Consider the following 23,178-nt stretch of genomic DNA (forward strand, 5'->3'; position numbering starts at 1 on the left):
AACTATGCTGGGCTCTCCAGGCCTAGCCAAGAGCCTGTTTGGGCTCCTTTCACTGTATCCTCCTGCTCCCTGGGGCAGACAGTCTATACAGAGCTTTCCAGCTCCCAAGGAGTCACTGTACCAAATGCTGCACAGATACGCCAAACACTGACAGCAACATCAGGATCAGCTGCTCAGCTTCCAAACAGGAGCAGGCCTAAGTGAATAATTGTTTAAACAAAGCAGCTTTTAACTTATCAAAACATTTTTACTGAATTGGAGTATTGTGGCATTTTAAAAACTAAGTGTTTTTGCAACACCAAAACACAACACAAATGTGAAGGGATTTGCTTTGCCACTCCTCTGTCGCCCCTGTGCCATAGCCATGCTCCGACAGCAGCGCTCCACGTGCTGCTGAGCCACATCACGAGGAAATCCGGGACTTCACTGTTATTGTCAAACACCCACCGGCACCCAGGGAGTGCCAGATCCAGGGCTGCCTGTGTCAGCACCACAGCCCCTCCAGGGGAGCGTGGATTTGGGAGGGGGAGAGCGGTGGGGCAGGAAGGGCAGCAACTGCTCCAGGGTCCAGCAAGGCCAAACCACATCCCATTCCCCAGTGGCCACTGGAAGTGGGACAGGGGCGAAGGGGGACCCAGGTACAAATACAACGTGCCCACACACAGTTTAATGGGGGGAAATCAGAAGCACAGGAAGCAGCACTGTGAAAGGGGAATTGGCAGCAGGATGCAACAGGGCAAAACTGGGAGCTTAACCATAAACAGATTTCCAAGCCTGAACAGTTCGTAGGTTTTATCAAGCACTCTAAAAATAACTTATTTCTTCCACAGTCTCACTTCTGCACAGCCCACCAAATTAAATGAAAAGTAAACTAACAATGATTTACTCCAGATGGACATTTATTATCTGCGTAATAATATCAGGCAATTGTCACAGCATTAACTGAGGCCAATTCTTTTCTTAGTCATTGTACTCTTACATAAACATATAGTAAATTAAACAATCTAAAACCAGACGGGCATTTATTAGGGTTGTCTCTACACTTACCTGAACATCACTTGGGGATGTGAGTCATAAAACATAAGCTGGATTTTAAGTTCCAAAGTTTAATTTAATGTCAAGTAGTACCAGGTACAAACTGAATATCCCTCTCATGGAAGAACATCTATTTAGTATTTAGGTCTGGCCTATTAACTGGTAAATCAAACAGATGTGGCCAAATCAGCTACTGAGATGATCTAAGATGTGCCATGTCTACAGCAGCCCTGACACTTCAAAGGCAAACCCAGGGAATCTCAAGGAGATGAAACATTTCCATCACAATAACGGGTGACGTGCGCCGGCAGGATACATGTAATAAAGGAAGGACAACAAGAGATGAAATGGAAATTTGCTTTGCAGAAGCCAAGAATAGAACATGATTTATATGCACTTATTTTAATTTATTTCAGGCTGAATGCAATTTATCTAAACTCATCAAAAATTAATAGGCCATACAGAAAGGAGTAGTAATAAATCCAAACTTGGGGCACAGAGAGTACATCTCTTCTCAGTCACTATTAGCACTTCACTATCTAATTAATCCACCACGTTATATCTCGCCTGGAAACCCAGGCAATCCCACTTGGTGGGACGGGCACTGACCACACAGCCCTGGCACAGCCCTGGCACAGCCCTGGCACAGCCCCCGGTGTGCTGTATCATTAAGGACACCGACACGGAGACAGAGACCACTCCATGCAGGGAGCCCCAGCAGGACCTGCTGCCCTGGAATGGCCCCCAAAGCTGCTCCAGCCCCCAAGGGCTCCAGGCCACAGTGCCACAGCTGGAGCACCACGTGCCCCTGGGAGGGAGCTCCCCAGGGGAAGGCACAAGGCAATGCTGCTCCAGCAGCTGAGCCCCCAGCAGAGGCTCTCACCCACCCCAGAGTAAATTCCAAGCACTTTCAGGAGAGCTGAAACCCCTGGGATACAGGAGCACCTCACAACTCGGCTAACACCTAAAAAACCCGCGACAGCCACGTACGGCACCATCCCCACACACAGCTTGTGCCCAACACCAGTGGCACCAAGGGCAGGGACAGAGCAGGGCCAGGGGCAGTGCCAGGCCAGCCCCCAGCCCCAGGCCCAGCCCCAGCCCCAGCCCCATCCTGGTTGCCATGTGCTGTGGTGCAGCTGGGGCAAGACAGGCAGCACATCGCCCGTGCCAGTCCCTGCTCAGTGGGACCCCGGGGATGGGGAGCGGTGCTGCCTCCCCTCAGCCGAAGGCTGGGAAAGAAATGAGGGTGATGCTGTCCCCAACAAAGAGCAAGCACGGAGCAGAACTCTCCCTGCCCCTCCTCATGCCAATCCACAGTGGCTGTGCCAGAGGGGCTCCAGAGCCCAGCACAGGCAGTCCGTGTCCAGGGGCTGCCAAGGAGACAGGGCCCTGGGCAGTCCCTCCAGCTTCCCACAGCAACTCAGAGGAGAGCTTGGCCATGGAGCCAGGCTGGAACAGCTGCTTGACACACGGACATGGAGCCCACTGACCACACAGCTGGAGCAGGAACCCAATGGACCCTGGTCTGTATTCAAATCCAAAAGAAATCAATGGGCACTCTAAAAGGAATATTTTCCTTTACCAAGGATGACAGTTTCAGTGAAATACTGGGACTCATATTTTTTAAAACTTCAGATACATCTGTCAGGGTTGGGCAATTTTGCCTAAAAGAGAAACTTTCGATGTGCCATAAGGGAGAAACTATTTTTGCAATCTTCCCTTTGGCTCAAAATCTGCTGCTGGGATTTTTCAGGAGGCAGCGCTCCGCACACTCGAAAAAACTGACGGCTCTAAAATACATATTTACGGTTTCCTGATATAGGGAATAAGAACAGAAGAAAGTAATGGTAAGCTGCAGGAAATGTTAGAGAACTCCGGCAGCAGGACAGACAGCAAACCAGGACCAGCGGTGAAGTTGAGGGAAAACAAGAGTGAAAGGAAGTGTTGCTGTACTCCAGGCACTGCCCCGGTGCTGCTGGACAGGGACAGCACAGGCAAGCCCAGGGGTGCTCGGGCACAGGAGTGCTTGGCCATAAGGATGCTCATCTGCAGGGATGCTCCAGTGCAGGCATGCTCAGACACAGGGATGCTCCAGCACAGGGATGCTCTGGCACAGGGATGCTCCAGCACAGGGATGCTCTGGCACAGGGATGCTCAGGGGGGTCTGTCAGGGATCCTCGGGCACAGGGATGCTCAGACACGGGGATGCACAGCCACAGGGGTGCTCAGGTGGGTCCTACAGCAGTCCCCAGGCCTGGCACCACACACCAGCTCCAGCTCACTGACTGCAATGACCGACAGCCGCGGGCGGGAGCCCCATCCTGGCAGGACCTGGTGTGTCACTCCCTCGGGTGACACAGTGTAACTCACTGCACCTCCGCTGGGTTCCAGACTCAGGGAGTTGACCCTCCCAGAGAAAGTGAAATGCAAATTTGCAGAGCACAGGAGATAACATGCAGCAGAAAGTCAGGAGGCCAATCTGTTGCAGAACTGGGAAATCACTGAGCCTGCGCTATCAGCTCCCATCGGCTCCTCCGGAATCAACGCCTGGCTGCTTAAAGGCAACAGAGGAATGATTCCAAAGGGCTTAAAAACCTGTCTTGGAGAAAATCTGAGGTCCTCGGGTACAAGGAAACACGTAAGGAAAGCTGTGTTGGGTGGGATGGAGACAGAACCTCCGAAGCCTGTGGAAGGCACAGCCTGGCTCCGGAACAAGGACTGGTGAGCCGAGATCGGGACACGCGGGAGCACTGAGGCCTCACCAAACCCAACACTGAACTAAACCCTTGTTCAGGGACAGGGACTGGGTGTTTGCTGGGTCAGTACCTGCCACTGTACCGTCACACAGTCACATCCCACAGGGGTCCCACTGGGACTTCCAAGGCTGGGGACACTGGAGGTTGGAGGGAGTGGCAGCAGCCAGAAGCTGCAGGGCTGCCATGGGACCAGCATCCAGCATCAGTAACCCTCACATGGACCCTGATGGCATCAGCCAAACCACTGCCAGTCCATCAAATACGCCAGGACAGGGTGGGAGAGGGGCTGAGCATGGCTGTGCCATCCCGGCACTGTATCCCAACAAGAGCAGGAAGGACAGGAGACCTCACTGCTCTCCATGGCCAGGTCTGTGGGAAGAGACTGTGGTGGCAATGGTGAGGGATGTGAGTGGGAGGAGAGTAGAGCCAGCAGGAGAGGGATCTGGCCCAGGAGGAGCTGACGACACAGTTCCCCCTGGACCCAATCATATTTAATTTTTCTATCAATTTTCATTAGCCTTTTCCCATGCCTCTAGTTCGTCCACAGCATTGCAGGATTTGTTAAAAATAAACCATTACTGTCTCAGGGAGCTCCTTGGCCAATTATTTTAATACTCCTGGGTACCAGTTATCCAGCTCTGCCACTTTTAAACTGCCTTACTTAAACTGTCACTTTTTAACCTTTTTCTTAGCAGTAGAAAATAGCTGCCATGAGCTTGCATTTTGCTGCTCCTTTGCAAAAGGCAAACAGAAATAATCACAGAAAACTTCTGCATCACCCCCACGAATTCCCTGCTTTGTCTTGTGAGGTCCAGCCCTGTGACAGGCTTCTGTTTGTACCTCAAACGTAATTCCCCTCCTGCAGCTGGTACCTGACCCAAGGATATTGAACATTTCAATTAAAAAATTTCCACCAATCTCAGAAAACAGATATTCAGGCATAAAAAAAGACCTTCAGTGTGATTAAGTGTTTTTGGTGAGTGGGGCAAAATTAACACTATTGGACACCAGGAAGAATTTCTTCACTGAAAGAGTGGTCAGACATTGGCAGGGGCTGCCCAGGGAGGTTTGGAGTGCCCAGCCCTGGAGGTGTCCCAGGAAGGCCTGGCCGTGGCACTCAGTGCTCTGGGCTGGGGGACAAGGTGGGCATCGGGCACAGGGGGATCCATGGGCTGGGAGGGCTTTGCCAGCCTCAGGGATTCTGGGATTCTGTTGTCTGGCAGAAACGCGCCTCATGAAAGGGTGGCAAGACAGGGGGGTCCAGCAGCAATCCCTCCTGCACCCCAAAAGCCCTCCAGCCCCAGTGCCAAAGGCTCCCCAGCTGCTGCTCTGGACCCACAGCTTTACAAGTCTCTGCTGGAACAAGTGCCTCGTTACCTCATTTGTTAATTGGCCGCTTCTCCATCCCCCGTCGCCTCGCATTAACAAGCCCCACTGTCAGGGCGGCTCGGGCAGTACCCACACCGGTGCCTGCCGGTCATTAAGCTCAGAGCTCTGCTAACGAGCACAGCCTGGAGCCGAGCGGGGCTGTTCCCTTAATGAACCGCAGCTCCGGGCTCACAGAGCCCGCGTTAGCGGAGATGGCAGCGCTGACACCAGGAGAGGCTCAAGTGACTGACCGCGACCTCATCCACCTCTGAGTCACAGTTCTGAACAGTTGGTGAACGTGACGACCAGAGATGGTGTGAACTGCTCGGGGAAGGGCTGACAGAGCCGTGCTACGTCCTTTCCTCTGCTTCCAAAACACAGATCAAACATCTTGTGGGACAGAAAAAAAATAATATAAGCAAATGAAACGGGTTTTCCTTCAGCTGGACAAGATCAAAACTACTTCATACAGATTTTTGGAAAAAGAAAAGATATCCTTAGCGGCTTTCAAAACTTCCAGCCCAGAGGAATTATTCTGAACGGTCATTTCCCTCCTCCTCTACATCTCGGTGCATGGAGCAGATACCATCAGATCCGCCACGTGCAATCCCACCAGTTTGCAGGATTTATATCTCCCTCTTCTATGCCAGAAAATTTAATGGGTCTCTTGGTCCTAATGTTCTTAACTCAGCAAAGAGTCTGAGCATTTCAGATAAGAGACATACTTAAGGCTTTGGCAAAGAAGTTTAGATTTTAATTGCTGCTTCAAAAATTGATCAGCCGTGCTGCTGTTGCAAGATTTCCATGTTCCACGGAATTTGAGGAAGAGATGCCGGTGGATGGACACCCACACCCTAAATGCAGCCATATCAGGCTGAGGCTGATCCTGCCCCGAGGCCCCAGCAATGCCTAGCAAGGGCACACCACAGTCCAGCTGTGGCCAGCTGTGGCCAGCTGTGCAGCAGCTGACAAGGACCACGCCAGCTCTGCCCATCGCACTGCACCCCTGCAGCTGTGCTGTGGGAGTCTCCAGCTCACATCCCAGTCGTGGCTTGGAGAAGGCAGAAATCTTGGGAGATCCTGATGACCTTTTCCCACATTGTCCCAGCCGTGGGACCAGCACAGTGGGAAGGCGGGAGCCCCAGCACAGACCCCTTCGGCTCCTGGTGACCACAGCACAGCTGCTCTCTGCTGCATCCCCTCCCTGTGTGAGCCTTCCCCACTCGCTGTGATTTTCAAAGGAAAATGAAGTCCAGGTGGATCCCAAGTGTTCCCACAGCCTGTTCCCCCCACTAATCCTCCACACCTGCTCCCCACAGAGTCCCTTGCTCAGGGTTCCAGAGCTGTGCCAGCAGCCAGGCTGTGATCTGCAGTTTGAACATGTTTTAAACTTACTTATTTTCCACTGAATACATTTTGGTATAATTCTCTCTTATCTTAATTAATATCAGGAAAATTACACTGTTCCCCTCTCACAAAAGGAGGCAGAGCAGCATTGTGCAGGGAAATGCTTGTAGAAACAAGGAACCTCCAACTCATACCTCAGGTAAATTAGTGTGACTTTACTGCAGCTAATTGAGTTATCCTCAAATTATGCGCAGAAAAAAGCAGGGACTTTGCTCTCCCCACAATGTCCTCGTTAAAAATGCATCACCACTCCTCATCTCTCTGCTCAACAGCACAGGAACGTGTGTCTGTGTGACGTGTCCCTATCACACCCCACCCACCAACCTCAGCAGGTCTGGCAGGAAGGGGCTGAACAGGAGGGAGAGAGGACACAGGACTCCAGAAGGCAGGACGGGGCCCCAGGTGCCACCAGGGCAGGGAGCAGCACACAGACACCATTCCCAGGCACTCCAGGTCCCCCACAACTACTCCTACTGCTCACACACTCCTTGGATTTTCACGGGGAGGTGACAGAAAGAGAGAGACAAACCCAGAGATGAAGACGGGGGATGTCACCGGGAGTTTTTTAACTTTGGTTTCACTCTGAATGGATGAGGAATTCACCTTCTTCTTCCAAATTACTCCTGGGGAGCCTGCACACCCCGGAGCACCAGGGTTCAGCACCCCCAGCACTGTCCACAGCAGCATCCCCAGTGCCAGTGGGGTGCCTGGCTCAGCCAGTGCCACACAAAACCCCACCCCGGGCAGGCCACTCCAAAACTTGGCCTAAACGTAAGGAAAAGCCATCAAATGTGAAAAGTTTTGAGTGGAGTATTTTGTATTCCAACAAATGGCATTTTTTAGGAGAGTTGCTTAAATAGAAAACTTCCAAGGTATTTCCTGATGCAGAGGCAGCTGCCCCTTGGTTACACCTGCAGGAAATGTCCAGAGGTCTAAGATGTGGATCTAGTGGCCCCAGGGATGAGCACGGGGGCAGGTGCTGGTGCAGGTCTCGGTGCCAGACAAGGCCACAGCCATTTGCCAACATTTCAATTGTTGTTGCTGATTGGTTTTTTAAGTTTTTTTGCTGTTTTTTCATTTAAGTTTTGTTATACTTAAGAAAGCAACAGAAAAGCAAAGGCATCACATCCTTCCCGCTGCACTGGAGGCTCCAAGATACACAACTACTTTCTCCTGCACTTAATTTCTGCTGAGAAGAACTGATGCCAATTGAATTTCTTTTAATAAAAAAAGCCTTTTGCTGAAAATAAAATTTTATTTTAAGGAATACAAAACTTTTTCTAAAATATTTTCAGCTTTGCTATCAAAGTTCTCCCTTGCCAATCTCTTTTGCTGTCTGGTCCCCTTGTTTAATTTTGTAATTAAGAATGCAGTAAAGGAGATGGAGAAAACTAAAGCACTTCAGTGTCTCAGTAAGGGGACAGAGCAGAGCAAAGCAATGCCCTGGGCAGCACTTCCAGTGCTCACAGGACTGACTCATTTTCAAGTCCATTCACCACTCAGAATCTCCAGCACAGCCGATTCTGTGGGCATGGTGACCTTACATGGCTCCCAGCAACAGGACTTGTGAGAAAGGCCACAGAATCCCAGAATGGTTTGGGTTGGGAGGGACCATGAAGACCATCCAGTTCCACCTCCTGCCATGGGCAGGGACACCTTCCACTATCCCAGGTTGCTCAGGGCAAAAGTAAATTTGACAAAAGTAAAATATCTTGGCGTCACGCTGCCACTCTCAGAATGACTGTGACCAGGAAAAGCACCTGGAGGCATCACCAGCAGGGCTGGGGCTGCCCAACCCCCACCAGGACCACCCAGGAGCTGCTGGAAGGAACACAGCCACAACAGGCTGTGCCAGAGACAGTTCAGGTGAGCCGCCAGGACCACTGCCTGGGAAAACGTGGACCCTCAGGAGTCTCAGGAGTGAGGCTCCTAAAGCATGAAATCCCCCTCTGAAGTCAGGGAGGAGAAGGAATGAAGCCAACACCTTCAACCCTCTGCTCCAGCAATCTGCCTGGGTGCCCGAGTCACCTCGGGGGACCCCACTGTCACCCTGCTGGAGGCCGTGGGTGCCCCCGGCAGCAGTCCCGGGGGGCTGCCTGCACCCCAGCCCAGCACAGGGGGACTGGGATGGTACCAGGCAGCACAAGGACGGCTCCTCTGCCAGCTCTGGCACTGAGGGATGACATGGGGACAGTGGGTTCCAATCCAGCTGTGTCACAAAGCCACAGCATAGGAGAGTTCCCAGGGATACAGCAATGCTCACTCTGCTTTACCCACTGAAATTAGGGAATGTGCTGCTTTGCTGTGTGCCATCAGTTAAACTCTCATTTACATATGCACAGAGGCAAACAAACAAATTCTCAGATTTCCCAAAGCAGGGTCTCCTAGGGTAGGATCTCCTGCAGCAGGACCTCCTCGCTCCCAGGCAGCCTTTCCTTCACACCACCCGAATGAGATCCGACTGTCCTCCCTGCATCCTCCCCGTGTACAGAGCCACCTTCATGCGTCATTTCCTTCTGACACATGGACACTCCACACATGCACCCACCAGCACAGCTGGAATTATACTGGAAAAGACTTTTCACAAAGCAAAGTGACTCCATTTGGAAGCCTGATGCCCCTCATAACCAAGGCTGTTGGAACAGCAGCCCGGCCCACACCTACAGAGGAAGGATCATCTCTGTGCCCTGTGATAACATGTGGGAATACTCCGATAGGATGTGACAAAGAGGCCCTGTGTGTGACACAGGCATCGTCACCTCTACAGCAGCCATGAGGTACTGTGGCCCAACAAGCCTGCTGCTCAGCCCTGCCCTGCCACAGCTCCAGGAGCACAGGGATCCTGCCCTCCAGGTCACCACGAACCACCCACAGAGGAAGCCAACATTTGCAAAGGATCAGAGCATAAACTTTAAATTCCCAGAGATGTGGGGATGTGGCTGTTTCCATTCCTGTCCTCACATGCTGGGAACTGACTTCCCTTTTCTGTCCCTTTCCCCTTCATTAACCAGCACCCCCAAGCCCCAGTCCCTCCAACTATCATGAACCCCTTCATTCCCGTTGTCTTGGCTGGTCACCAGGAGCACAGTGGTGACTGCTGTTCCCAGGTGCCCAGAGGTTCTGTACCTGCAACTACTTTTATGGTGAAACAGCATTTGTGCATCAACACAAACGGATGTCTCTAAGGACCAAGATTCCATCCTACAGCAACGGGACTGAACCATGCTGGTGCACAAATCCCTGTACGGGCCAGAATGTCATGGCCAGGTCACAGCCCCAACCAGCTGCACCTGGGAACAGCAGGACACAGGTGAACAGAAAAGCAGGCACCGCATGGCATCGAGATGGGAACGGGAAACACGTCAGGAGAGCGGATCACTGCCAGCACGAGTGTGACGGGAGAGCTGCCAGGCTGTGACTGAGCATGGAGATCCTGAACTTCCGCTTAAATCCGCCAAGGAAACGGCTCAAATCTTGTCATTCTGGAAGGATTTGAAGAAGCTGCTCGAGCTTCATGGACAGAAGCAGTACCTGAGAGGTTTCACAGCATCACAGATGGGGCAGATGCAGGCAGCAGCCCTAGGAGGACAAGGCTGCTGCGGTGAGCACTGTGCTTTGGGCAGCCCTGCTGCCTGTGCCACCACCTGGTAGGGGGACAGCCCCACATCCCCCTGCTCCCCAGAACCCCCATCCTCTTGGGAAAGGTGTTTAAAGGACATCTCTGTGGATACCAACACTGGGGACAAATGCCAGCCGAGATGCCAGCCCAGCGGCCGGGAATTGCATTAATTCCCCCCAGCACCAAAAAAAGTACCTGCTCCCTCCAAGAAGGGTGTTCTATGGGAGATCAAGGGTGTAACCATCCAGCATCTCAGGACCTGGCAGGGTGGAAATAAAGGCCTTGTAGAGGCCTGGAGAGCAGGAACAGCCTGCTCAGGGTTGGGGTTTCCTTTGCCCCGCAGTGGGCGAGGGCGGCGCGGCCAGGGGGGCTGGGGCAGTGGGGGCCAGGACAGTCCCCCTTGCAGTGTCCTCAGCCTCTCTGCCCCACTGCCCCCAAGACCACCCTCCTGCCCCCCTCTACCTATTCCTTTTTTGGAAGGGGGAGAATTCACTGCTGGGGCTGCACCTGTCCCCTCTGCCCAGCGCAGAGCTCACCAGCTGCCAGCCCCTGGCAGTCTGGGATTTCCTCCTGACGGACAGGAATTGCCAGACAAGCAAACTCCTGCAAAGCGCAGCCGAGCAAGTAAGTGCTACAAAATAAGAGCAATTTATTCCAGGGTTTACGAGTCAGTCTGTGGTCCTCAGAGATAATTCTGCTGTCAGGTGCTTATGTTCCTCCAGCACTGCCAGGCTACTCGAGCTGCTTTCGTGTCTCTATTAGTCACACGTATGCAGATCCCCCTTTTCCACATTATATTTGCATTCAACACATAAAGCTTTGCTTGATCTGTGCTGCAAACTAAGCACAATTCTGTCATGAGATTGCATGGAAAACCATAGTGGGCTTCTGACCAGCATTTGCTATTTGGGACACTGGAACCTACTGGTCTTTCTGGAAAGTTCTGGCAGTCTGGAAACGCCTTTTGAACCCACCCTGTCCAGCTACACACTGGAGTTTTGCTGGCCAAGTTGCATTGTGTCTCTCACTTGGGAGCAAACCACCCCTCACTAAGATTTGAACTTTAATCTTTACTGTGAGGGTGGTGAGGTCTTGGCATAGGTTGCCCAGAGAAGCTGTGGCTGCCCCTGGATCCCTGGAAGTGTCAAAGGCCAGGCTGGATGGGGCTTGGAGCAACCTGGGCTAGTGGAAGGTGTCCCTGCCCATGGCAGGGGGTGGCACTGGATGGGCTTTAAGGCCCTTCCAACCCAAACCATTCTGGGATTCTGTGACTCTATAGGGTAATGTAGCAGAAAAAGCCACAACAAACCCTCATGGTTCTGTGCCAGGCAGGGGGAGCTACGGGAGGGGCAACTGCTCCCCTCAGGTCCTGCTACTCTGGTTTGGGAGTGACTCCCCATGACCCCCCATGCTGGAGAGCACAGCTCGAGACCAGCCTGGCTGGTGTCCACACGAGACATCGGCGGGTCAGCCTGTCACTAATTGAATTATACCTGCATTACTTAATAAACAAAGAAAACTCTCCACATTACAACGATGTAATCCTTTAATTGGTTTATGAGCACAGAGTCCCACAGGAAGTGTCACAAATCCATCAGGATGCCCTGAGCACTGTGTTTCTGAGCTGGAGAGATAAGGAGTGTCATATGCCAGCGGTCGGCTCTGGGATCAGCTGGCAGTGGAGTTGAGCCAGCACTGTGCTCTGCTCCACACTACCGAGCACCCCCAGCACCAGCACTCCCAGCACCAGCACCCCCAGCAACAGCACTCCCAGCACCAGCACTCCCAGCACCACTCCTGATACTGTGGAGCCACCTGCACCAGCAGGACCCTGTCCCCCAGCACCGCTGCCCCTCCATCATGGGCTGCTGCCCATCCAGTGTGCAGGGTGACCCCCCTGCTCTGGTGTGCACCACAGAGCTGTCCCAAAGGGCACCCAGGGCCTCTTCCAGGCACAACGTCAGGGGCAGGTGAGCACTGCAGACCCTCGGTGCCTCCAGCCCCTTGTCCGCACTGGGTCCATCAGGCCTTGCCAACACAGTCCCATCTGACTCCCCAAATGCACATGGAGGGGATGCTGGGTCCTCCTCACCCATCACCTCAGCCTAGAAATCCCCTTCTAGTGCCCCACACAACATGCTAACGCAGGTGTAGACCAGAACCATGTCCGTGAAACTCACCCCTCTTTGGAAGGGCACAGGAGCCTTAGCAGAGGGAAACTGCACTGCAGGAGGCAGATACCCTGCTCCACGCTGCCTGGCAGGAGGCAGGTATCCTATTCCATGCCACCCCATGCATGCACATGTCAGAGCTCAGGATCAAGCCTCTGCTGTAAAAAAACTACACTGGCATGTGAAGCATCAGCAGTGTTGCTCCAGCTTGCACTGGTAGCCAGGCCAAGGGCGAGGAGGGGACGGGGCACAGGCACTCGCTGGCCACACCAGAGGGGATGGGGCGTGGGGCATGGGATTGCAGCTGGGACCCCACAGACTCTGTGCTCTCCCCACCATCTGTGCTGCACGGGGACACCTGGATTGCCAGGAACGTGTGTGCTGCTCCCCAGATGTTTGGGGGTTTTCTGTGCCTGGGATCACAGGAACAACACACTGCACCCTTGGACTACGAGTGATTCCTCTGATCCATATATGGTAATCATAGTGCTCTTGCCCTTCACTTTTCTCCTTTATCCTTCACCTCTCTTCCCATCCCCAATGCAGACCAGGGAAGCATTACTGACCACTGGGGAACCATTTGGTTTTCTGATTTCACCCATTTGCTCCAGCTGGCGAGGAGCAAGTCCAGTCTCTCCCCAGCATTACGAGTCTCACATCCTGTTGGCCACAATTTCACTCCTCATTACTGTTCTTTATTTATTGTTATTATTTCAGCTTTCCAGATGGAATTTAAATGCAGTCACACACTCTGTACATTGGCTTCTTTAATGCTTCTTGGAAGGAATGAAGCTTATTCAGCTCAGCCCTTTGTGCCTGTCGCTGCCACTGCAGGAGGCCCTGGCAGAGCCGGCGCGGGAGCTCCGAGGGGCCGCGGAGCCGAGCGGAGCCGAGCCCGCAGCCGAGCGGCGCCGCAATCACGGGCATTCACCAGAGCAGCTCTGCCGGTACCCTCTGGATACACAGCACAATGCTACCCAGGAATGCTCATTTAAAAACTATTGTCCTGATCTGCTCCCTCAGGAATTAGCACAATCCTCAGCCAGCAGTAGCAGCAGCTGTAACCATCCATCCCGACCTACTGTGTCTTTTTCCACAGTGTTTATCACGTTTTCCTTCTAGAACAGGGAAGGATGTGGAGGTTGCTTCAACCCACAGAAGGTGTGTGTTTGCTGAATGCTTCTTTAATAACACAGGTTAGAAACAGCGTGTCTGACCCAGGGCAGGAACGGGCCATAATGAACATAACAGGAATACCAGCCCAGGGGGAGGCAACCCCCATTTCAACTGTATCAGAACACTGTAGTGATGTCAGGCTGTGTGTGCTTGGCCTGTTACCAGCAAATAGAGCAAACAGCCCCTGAGCGGGGTGGCAGGGAGAGCCCAGCACCACTATGGCACACAGCAGGGCGGGCAGGGAGAGCCCAGCACCACCATGGCACACAGCAGGGCAGGCAGGGAGAGCCCAGCACCACTGTGGCACACAGCAGGGCGGGCAGGGATAGCCCAGCACCACCACGGCACACAGCAGGGTGGGCAGGGATAGCCCAGCACCACCACGGCACACAGCAGTGCGGGCAGGGAGAGCCCAGCACCACCATGGCACACAGCAGGGCGGGCAGGGAGAGCCCAGCACCACCATGGCACACAGCAGGGCGGGCAGGGATAGCCCAGCACCACCATGGCACACAGCAGGGCAGGCAGGGATAGCCCAGCACCACCACGGCACACAGCAGGGCGGGCAGGGAGAGCCCAGCACCACCATGGCACACAGCAGGGCAGGCAGGGATAGCCCAGCACCACCATGGCACACAGCAGGGCAGCAGCCCCAGAATCTTTGTCTCTGGGAGGTTCCCTGGTGCCCAGCACTTTGGTGCAGGTCAAAGGGGACACCCCAAGACCCCACATCCACAGCAAGGTGGGGTAGAACCCTGGATTGACCTCAGCCCGAGGTAGCCGAATATCCTACAGTGGAGCTGGAGGTGCCTGGGGACAGGGGAAGACGGCAGTGGGCCAAGGCCAGCTCTGCTCTCCAGTCTCCTTGCTGTGTCTCCTCTGACACCCGCCTGGGCAGCAGCTCCCCCAGGCCACTCTCTGCACCCCCAGGACCGTGGTGGTGGGCCAGCACAGCCCCACCACTGGGCAGAGCTCACCAGGTGCCCACCACTGGCAGCCCCCATGGACAGCTGCCATCAGGGCAAGGCCACTGCTTCTCAGGGCACGGCCAGGGCATTCACCGCCTGCTCAGGTGAAAATGCCCCTCAGGCCAGGCACCATGTCACAGATCCTCTAGGCTCAACACTCAAGGCCAGTGCTCCCTGAAGACCATGTGTCATGGAAAGAAACTCAAACTTCTCCTGGGTTGGCAGCCTCTGTCGAGACAGGTGTTGCTGTGAACCTCCCAGCCCATGCAGACAACCCCTGGGCACTGCCATTTGCTGTGGCTTTCTATGAAATGTTTAAAAGCCAGTGCTTTTAAAGCTTTTGCAGCACACACAGCTTCATGCACAACTCCTCTGCTACTTCCAGGAGCTTCTCTACACCGAGGGGTTCCAGAGAATGCCCTGTGCCCCCAGCCCAGGCACCACGACACAGCAGAGACATGGCAGGCACACGCAGGTCCTACATGGGTGGTGCTGCCCAGAGACAGGAGTCACCTGTGGTAATGAGGGCAACAGCACAGCCAGAGCCTGGAGCATCCCGGGCCATGTGAACGGCCTAAGGACTGCAGAGGGATTAATGACGTGCTGCCTAAGCCGACACAAGTACGTTAAGTGCCAATCTGGAAGCAGGACTGCAATGCTCAGACACCTCACCATGGACAGACCAGGACAAAAGCATTGCTCTGCAACTCCGAATTGCACAAACAGCTGTGAGGGTCATGGGGGACTGAGCAGCCCTTACACTGAGCTGCTTGCTGGACTCACCCACTGCTACACACGTACCTGGCTACACTCGTCCTGCTGCTGACCAGACCACGGGCTGAAATCTCTCCCTTCTGTCTCGAAGAGGAGCAAACCTCCCCGCCTCGGACAACTAAAGAGCTGCCATGGGGCACTAACCACGTCCCCATGGTTACTTCTAAAACACACCAGACCCTGATGGAGGGCTCCTCACTGCTCACCAGTGGGGGATGCAGAGAAGGGAGGTGTGTGTGGGACATCTACAGGGTCCAGCTGCAACAAGAGGGGGGTTCCCTGCAAGGGACATGGAGTACTGGAAAGGAGGCTGCACCCTCAAAACCGCTCAAGAAGCACAGTCCTTGCCACATGCCTGGGGACAAGGACACATCTGTTTGGAGCGGCCCAGGGCAACGAGTGATGAGCAGCCCACAGAGGAGTCCCCTTGTGGGTGCTCTGCTGGCAGAGCCTCTGCAGCTACACATCACCCAGCAGAGGCTGGTTCTCCCCACAGGCACCCCCAGCCCCAGTCCCCAGAACAGCCCATGGGGCCTGAGTGCTGCCAGACCCACAAGTGACACAACGAGAACAGGTCATCACCTGAGTCCACCCGCAGCATGTCCCCAGCCCACCACAGGCCATACCAAGGATCTGCACAGTCCCTGCTGGGACAACCTGCCACTGGGCACTGGCAAACACCACGGGAGGCAGGACTGGGGTTTGTGCTGTTCTCATCCTGTTTCTTTACACCGTAGAGGTGGAAGATGCTTGACTGTCTGGGCTCAGTCGTGGCACTCAGGGCCCCACCACTCTCCTAGCCAGGGTGCCATCGCTGTGCAGAGCCCTTCCCACGTGCCTGCAGTACAGTCGGTTGTCTCCAAGGCAGCCTCGGCCAAAGCTGAGGCTTAGAGGCAGGAGGAGAGCAGCAGTCACTGCTCGGGAGCTGCAGTTTGGAGCCTGGTCCCCAAGAGCAGCATCACTGCAGCCGGGCACCAGCGGAGATGAGACATGAGGCTGACGTGTCAGGAGGAGCCGTGAGCACAGCAAACCTGCCCACGGCACAGCGACACCAAACCTGCCCACAGCGACACCAAACCTGCCCACAGCACACACAGCACAGCAACACCGGCTCTGCACGGAATCACAGCCGGCAGCAGAAGGCTCCCTGTGAAACACCACGTACCCGGCGGCACCACTGACTCACAGCTGACAAGGCGACAAATCCCGCTCGCCTTACTCAGACCCGCTCCCACGAGCCCTATCAGGGAGCTTTACATCAAGGGTTTCAAAAGTGCGCTGGAGAAAACAACAACAGGGTAGCTCCCAGAGCCCCAGCAGCGCTGCCACCAGCACCTGCCCTCCTGTGCCACAGCACCTGCCCTCCTGTGCCACAGCACCTGCCTTTCCTCTGCCCATGGCACCTGCCTTTCCTGTGCCCATGGCACCTGCCTTTCCTGTGCCCATGGCACCTGCCTTTCCTGGGCCCATGGCACCTGCCTTTCCTGGGCCCATGGCACCTGCCTTTCCTGGGCCCATGGCACCTGCCTTTCCTGTGCCCATGGCACCTGCCTTTCCTGGGCCCATGGCACCTGCCCTCCTGTCCTGGGCAGAGACTTCACATCCCAGGCAAACTCTTAACTCTGGCTTAAACCCAGAGAAGTTTAACTCACACCTCACCCACGTGCAGCAGAACATGTTTGCATGACTCGGTTTAAAGCAATCTCATCCCAACCCTGGGACCAGCAGCGCTGTCACCAGGGGACTGAGAACACATCCTGAGGATTCCCATTGGTGTGACTTTCTCCACCGCCCTTTTTCCTTGTTGTATGTGTTTTCCTCACACACCTTCTGTCCCACAGCTGGTCAGTCCTGCTGCAGGAGGCACAGAGCTGCCACAGCTCACTACGGTGGGCTCCTGCTTCTCTGTCCCCCGTGGCCAAATACAGAGACCAGGGAGTACAAAGAATTAGAAATAAATACACAGGGAATTTCAGCTATCTGGGAATGAAACAATGCTGAGCCAACAAAACCTGAAGAGTTTAATCTGTCTCCAATCCAAAAGAATTCCAATATGATCTTGACAGAGAAGCCTAAACAAAAAATTAAAGGGAAAAAAGATATTCCATTTTAAAGCAAAGTTACCTAATCATGTGCTTTCATGGAAATGTTTTTGGCAAGAGACAGTTCCCAGGGAGAAGCTTTTTCTATAAGAGCAACCTCAAAAGTACAGCACTGGACACAGGCTCTGCAGCATCAGGAACTGGCTCAAATGATGCGAGGTCCCGCTGGCCACGTGCTACGCAACTAGAGGCACCCATCAAGGTTCCCATTACTGCCTCAATTAGCCATTTGACCAATCACCTTCTGCATTATCCAGCCTGTTGGGGCAAATATGACTTGCAGAGCCATTTATTCCATGAGAACACAAGAGCTGCTGCCCGGCTCAGGCGGCAGGCACAGGGTGCCCAGCCTGTGCCTCAGTGGCCAGCGAGCCAGCCAGGATGGGGCAGAGAGCCCCTCGGACACCAGAGAGACCCTCACACAGCTAAATAATGGGATAACTGGGCAGTTAAAGCAGCTGCCAGGGATACCTGCACCCACGGTCCTTGTCAGGGCACAGCTCCTGGCACCACACAGTTTCACACTCTATGGACCCACGGAGTCCTGGCTGAGGGACCAGGGGTGGCCCAGGGGCTCAGCACCTGTCCTTGGCTTGAGGGGCTTCAGGCAAGGGTGTCCTCTGAGAGCCCTGCATTCACCTCTCCTCACCCCACCTGCTCTCCCCGAATGCCAACCCCTCTCCCTTCCTCTGCAGCCTCTTAGTTCTCCAAGAGCCAACAGTGAGAGCTCCACAGAAGACAAACGGGTGCCATCACTAACCCACGTCAGGCTGCAGGCACTCAGCCAGACACCGCTGGCACCAGAGCCCCGTGAGCAGGCCTGTGGCTCACTCGGAGGTGTAGGACAGGTCTCCATCCCTCCTTGAGAGCCCCACCAGACCCATGCCAGCTCCAGAGAAAGGTACATAGGGAACAGACCCACCCCTGCAGCAGAACTGTGTGGGAACACCTTCAACAGCCTGGATCTGGGCACCACACAGAGGAATTCCACTTCTTCAAGACTTGTCATTTTGTTTTCAAAATGACACCTCAAACTCCAGGGTACCAGAAGGTGTATCTGACTAATTCTAAGCAAATGTTTCTATTTCGCTGCAAAGTACATGATTATTTGACATATATTTCTAGAAAGAATGGTTCACTCTTCAGCAACAAAACCTTATACTTTGGATAAGGTTTGGATTTGGCTTTCCAGGCTTGAATATGTCTCCAGTAGTGCCTCTGCTCAACCACATTTCTGTCTGCTACCCAGCTACATGGACAACAACAAGCTTTTGTTTCCAAAGCATTTTAGGTAATTACCTCAAGAATAGTTTTTTTTAAAACACACACACACACACAAAGCCCACTCTTAGCACAAACTTCATCATATAGTCTCAGCAAGCACATTTTAATAGTGTGATATTGAAAAGTAATTTTACTACTAGCTAGAAAAGTCTGAAGACTGCAGAGGATATATTTAGATGTGTATAAATAGACAACACTCAGTGATGTCTGGCCCAAGGAGTACAAATCTTCCCTAATGCATAGAATGTGCCTGGCCCAAAACGCTTGAGCAGCACTTAGGCAGCCTTTTCAGTTTGGCTCAGGCTCTGAGCCCGCTAATAGCGAGGCCATTAGAGCGGCGCTCCGGCCTCGCTGCTCGCGCAGGGAATATGCAAAGATCGCTCTATAAAACCCAGCCTGTTACCACATCTGAAAGCACAGGCAGTATTGATCAGCGATGGAAAGTCATTAGCTCTCCAGCCTCTGAACCACCTCCACGTGGCCCAGAGGAGAGACGAGCCCTCCAGGCACCTCAGGGTGCTCCATCTTCCCAAGACAGGCACCCCATGTGCCAGGCCCATCCTTCATGGTGCACCCATCTTCATGTCTCTAATCTTTCTCAAAAATTGGGGAAGATCTGGTTTCTTCTTGACACGCTGCTCCACCACATCTCTTCTGAGTTCCCACCATTCTGTCCCACACCACCAGCCAGCCTTCCTCCCCCCATCAGCACTCACACCTTCAGTTGCCAATGGGAACCTCTCCAGACAAGAGCCATATGAAAAATTCAAACCAATCCCCTGGCATGGCATCCTGAGCACTGCTGCAGCCGAGCCCGGTGCTTCTCCTGGTCACAAGGATGACAGGAGCACTCAATCTGCCAGCTCTCACTGAGACAGGACAATCTGGAGCCCACTCCCACAGCTGAAGGTGTTTGGTGGAATGGGACAACCTGGAGCCCTCTCCTGCACCTGGAAGTGTTTGTTGAACTGGTGAACTAGTTCAGCTTTGAACTTGCACTGGGCACTTGAGATATCCAGGATTTGCTTCCGCTGACTGCCCTGCCATGATAAAATCAGAAACTGCTCTTTCTGAAAGCAGAAAGATGAGCTAATATGCCAGGAGACGTTTCTTAGCAAGGCTTGTGACTGCAGGCCGAACTGGCAAGCTCTGGTGTTCATTCTGATCCAGCCTTACGCATTTAAACACATTTATTATGCATTTAAACAAATGCATAATCCCTTGAGTACAGTATATATATAGAACCATGGATCGGGAAGGTGCTGGGCACCAAGAACACTCAGGCTCTAGTACAGCTCCTTGTGCAGAGTCGAACCTGGCTCCCAGATCAGCAGCAGAATCACCAGGCCTGGCTCGAGAGCTCACTGGCACACATCCCCCTGCCAGGACCGACTATGGCAGCACCACGGAGCCTGCTTCGATGTGGGGCCCATACACAGGAGCAGGTGCCCAGCCGGAGTCCCTGGGGCAGCACGTGCAGCCCCGAGCACACGGGTCCAGCAGCGGGCTGTCCCGGGACACAGCCCCGCCAGGCGGGGACAGACCGCTCCCGGCACAGGCGGCTCCGCCCCGCGCTCCTGGACACAATCAGGGCCAGGATCGGTGCTGCCAGAGCCATCCCAGGGCCCTCCGCCTGCAGATGTGCACCTGGAACCAAATGGGCTAAATCCCGGGACAGATCCTTTTTGCCTCGCCAGCGTACTGCCTGGCTGCGCTGGCCTGAGCAGCCCTGGACACGCAGCGCTCGCCGGAGGATGCTCAGAATGCACGAGCTGACACCACGTGTCACGCAGAACATGTGAAATGGAAGCGTGGGTGGGGAGGATCACCAGCACGACAGCACGATGGCCAAGGGCAGGACTCTCGGCTCCACGGCAGTCACCTGGAGGCTGCACAGGGCTGGGCTTGGCTGGGGGCACCTGCTGTCCTACCCCTGGTCTCCAGGACTGGTGAAGCCGTGTTCATGACCACAGCTGGGACCAACACCTTCCTCTGCTCCAGACATGCAGCGTAATGACAAACGGTCCCTGCCCCGGAGACGGGACAGAGGGAGGGAGGGAGGGAGGGAGGGAGGGAGGAGGTGAAGCGCTGCTGTCCCGGGATGCAGAGGAACTGCAGAGCCGGTGTCCTCCAGACCATGTTGGCAAAGACCAGCCCGGAAAGGGGCTTCCCCAGTCCTCCTGGCCCAGATATGCCCGTGCCCGCCTCACAGCGGCCCGTGCCCGCACCCGCTGCTCGCCGCCAGCTGCTCCTGGGCTCCAGGAGTCTGTGTGCTCCGGCATCCGCTCCTGGAGCCGGGAGGGCTGATGCTCCGACACCAACATGGCTGCGAGGCTCCGCCGGCTCCTCCACCGCTGCTCTGCCATCTCCCCAACGGGAACCTTCCGGCGGGGAAGGTCCATCCTGTCCTACATTCTCTCTCCCGCTGACAGCGGTGCTCGCCACGGAGAGGGCGAAGGAGATGGAGGAGAGCGCACCCGCATCCCGGGACGCGGGGGACCGTGGCGGCCCCCAGGAGAGAGGAGCGGGGGGAGCGGTGTGTGTGTGGCGGGCAGGGGCGCCGGGACGGGGCAGGGGGAACCGGGGGGTTCCTGCTCTCTCCGACACAGCCCTTCACCCCCTGAGCCGCGGCCCCGGCCCCGCGGGAGCGCCCCGGGATGGTTCCGCGCACAGAGGCGCCTCCGCCCGCTCGGGCAGCGCCGCAGCGCCAGCGGTGCCGCGTAACCGGGCGGCGGCGGCGGCGGCAGCAGCGCGGCGCGGAGGGGGCGGCGGCCGCGGCACGGGCGGCCCCGCAGCATCCCCGGCCCGCAGCATCCCCAGCCCAGCCCAGCCCAACGCGGGCGGCCGCCGGCGCCGTCCCGCGGGCAGCGGTGGCAGCGCGGCCCAGCCCGTCCGCGGGGTGCCCGCCCCGCCGCTCCGCTCCGCGCCCCGCGCTCCCCGCCGCCGCCGCCCTCCCGGGAGCGGCGTCCCCCCGCCGCCGCCGCCCCCGTACCGGCGCCCCCGCCGCGCCGCGGGCTCGCCCTGCCCGGGCCGTTCGGGACCCGCCGGCCCGTCCCCCGGCGCCCCGTCCCCCGGGCCGGTACCGCGGTGCAATGCAGATGTGCCGGGCGCGACCCCCCCCGCGTTACCTGGAGCCTCCGGGGACGGGCGGCGGCCGGAGCGCGTCCCCTGCGGGTGCGGCCGCGGCCGGGCCCCGGCGGGCTGCGGGCGCTGGCGGCAGGCGGGCTGCCCGCCGCTCCGCCCCGAGCCGGCGCTCACCACCCGCATCCTACCGCGGCTCCGCGGCGGGGCTGCCCGCGGCCGGGGCGGGCAGGGCGGCCCGGGGACGGCCCCACGCGGCGGCTCGGGCGGGCGGCGGCACACGCACACACGCGCGGGCGGGGGCGGGGGGCGCGGGGCAGCCCGTCCGCATCAGCCCGCCGAGCCCGCCCGCATCGCCCCGCATGGCCCCGCACCGGGCGGCCCGCCCCGCTCCGCGCCCGCCGGCGCTGACCTTGCCGTGTACCTGCGCCAGGTTAATCCTCGCCAAGCGCTGCCGGTCCGCGCCCCGCTGCGGGATCCTGCGCGCCGGGCGCTGCGCCGGACGGACGGACGGACGGAGAGATGGACGGACGTGGCCGGGGAGCGGGCAGCCCCGCCGCCGGGCCGGCGCCTCCCGGGTGCGGGTGCCGCTAGCGCGGGGCGGCCGGCGGCAGGGCCATGCGGCTCCGCGCCGCTCCGCGCCGGGCGCGCTCAGGCGGAGCAGCCGCGGCGGCGGGGCAGGGCGGGGAGCGCGGCGCCCGCGGCTCGGCCCTCCGCGGCGGCGGCTGCTGCGCCCATCCTCCGCGCCGCCGGCCTCCGCCCGGCCCCGGCCCCGGCCGCGGGCAGCCGCGCCGCTCGCTGCCGCATGGAGCAGCCGCCGCCTCCCCCGCGCCGCGCCGCGCCGGGGCGGGCTGGAGCAGCGGGCCCTCCCCGCCCCGCCGCACGCACGGCTGAGCCACAGCCGCCCGGCCGCAGCCGCGCAGACGTGCGGCCGGGCCGCCCCCCGCCGCGCCGGGCTCCGGGCTGCGCGCCGCCGGGCGGGACCGGCACCGGGCACCGGGCACCGGCGGGGACACGGACACGCCTCCGCCTGGCCCGCCGCGCCGGGGCCGGGCTACAGCGACGGGGACCGAGAGCGGCCGCGGCCCTCGGGCACCCCCCAAGCGCCCCTAGCCTCCGCCCGGGGCCCCGGGACCGGAGCGGGCGGCGGGCGGGGCCGGCGCGGGGCGTGCGCCGGGGTTTGACCTGATGGTGGATCCGACAGACGCACCGGCGGAATCGTCCCGCGGAGCGGGAGCGCGGGGTACGAGCGCGGCGGCGGCTTCGCTCCGCGCTGCCCCGCATGGCGAGGGCTCCTGCCCACCCCCGGGGCGCACAGCTGCCCCGCACCCTGCCCGCACCCTGCCCGATCCGGGGACAGGGTCTGCAGCAACGGAGTTGCAGGAGTGATGATCCTGGCAGGAGACAGAAAGGCTGGGTCACCTTTGGGGGCAG

The 23,178-nt window shown here is 56.9% G+C and overlaps 1 protein-coding gene across 4 annotated transcripts in view; it reads right to left on the minus strand.

Annotated features, from left to right (window-relative positions):
- Window positions 1-22,476, minus strand: part of LRFN5 (leucine rich repeat and fibronectin type III domain containing 5) — a 37,245-nt gene extending 14,769 nt beyond the window's left edge. For 2 of the 4 annotated variants that reach the window (XM_051772146.1, XM_051772143.1), the window contains exon 1: window positions 22,169-22,476. The gene's annotated coding sequence lies outside the window, so the exon portion shown is untranslated. Of the gene's footprint in view, window positions 1-21,791; window positions 21,919-22,156 lie in introns of those variants that run through there. The other 2 variants (XM_051772144.1, XM_051772145.1) reach the window with 2 other exon arrangements.
- Between the last annotated feature and the right edge of the window lie 702 nt (window positions 22,477-23,178).

This window comes from Manacus candei, unplaced genomic scaffold (assembly GCF_025592945.1).
Source record: "Manacus candei isolate 608988 ecotype Guabito, Panama unplaced genomic scaffold, ASM2559294v1 h1tg000150l, whole genome shotgun sequence".
In the NCBI taxonomy this organism is placed as follows: domain Eukaryota; kingdom Metazoa; phylum Chordata; class Aves; order Passeriformes; family Pipridae; genus Manacus; species Manacus candei.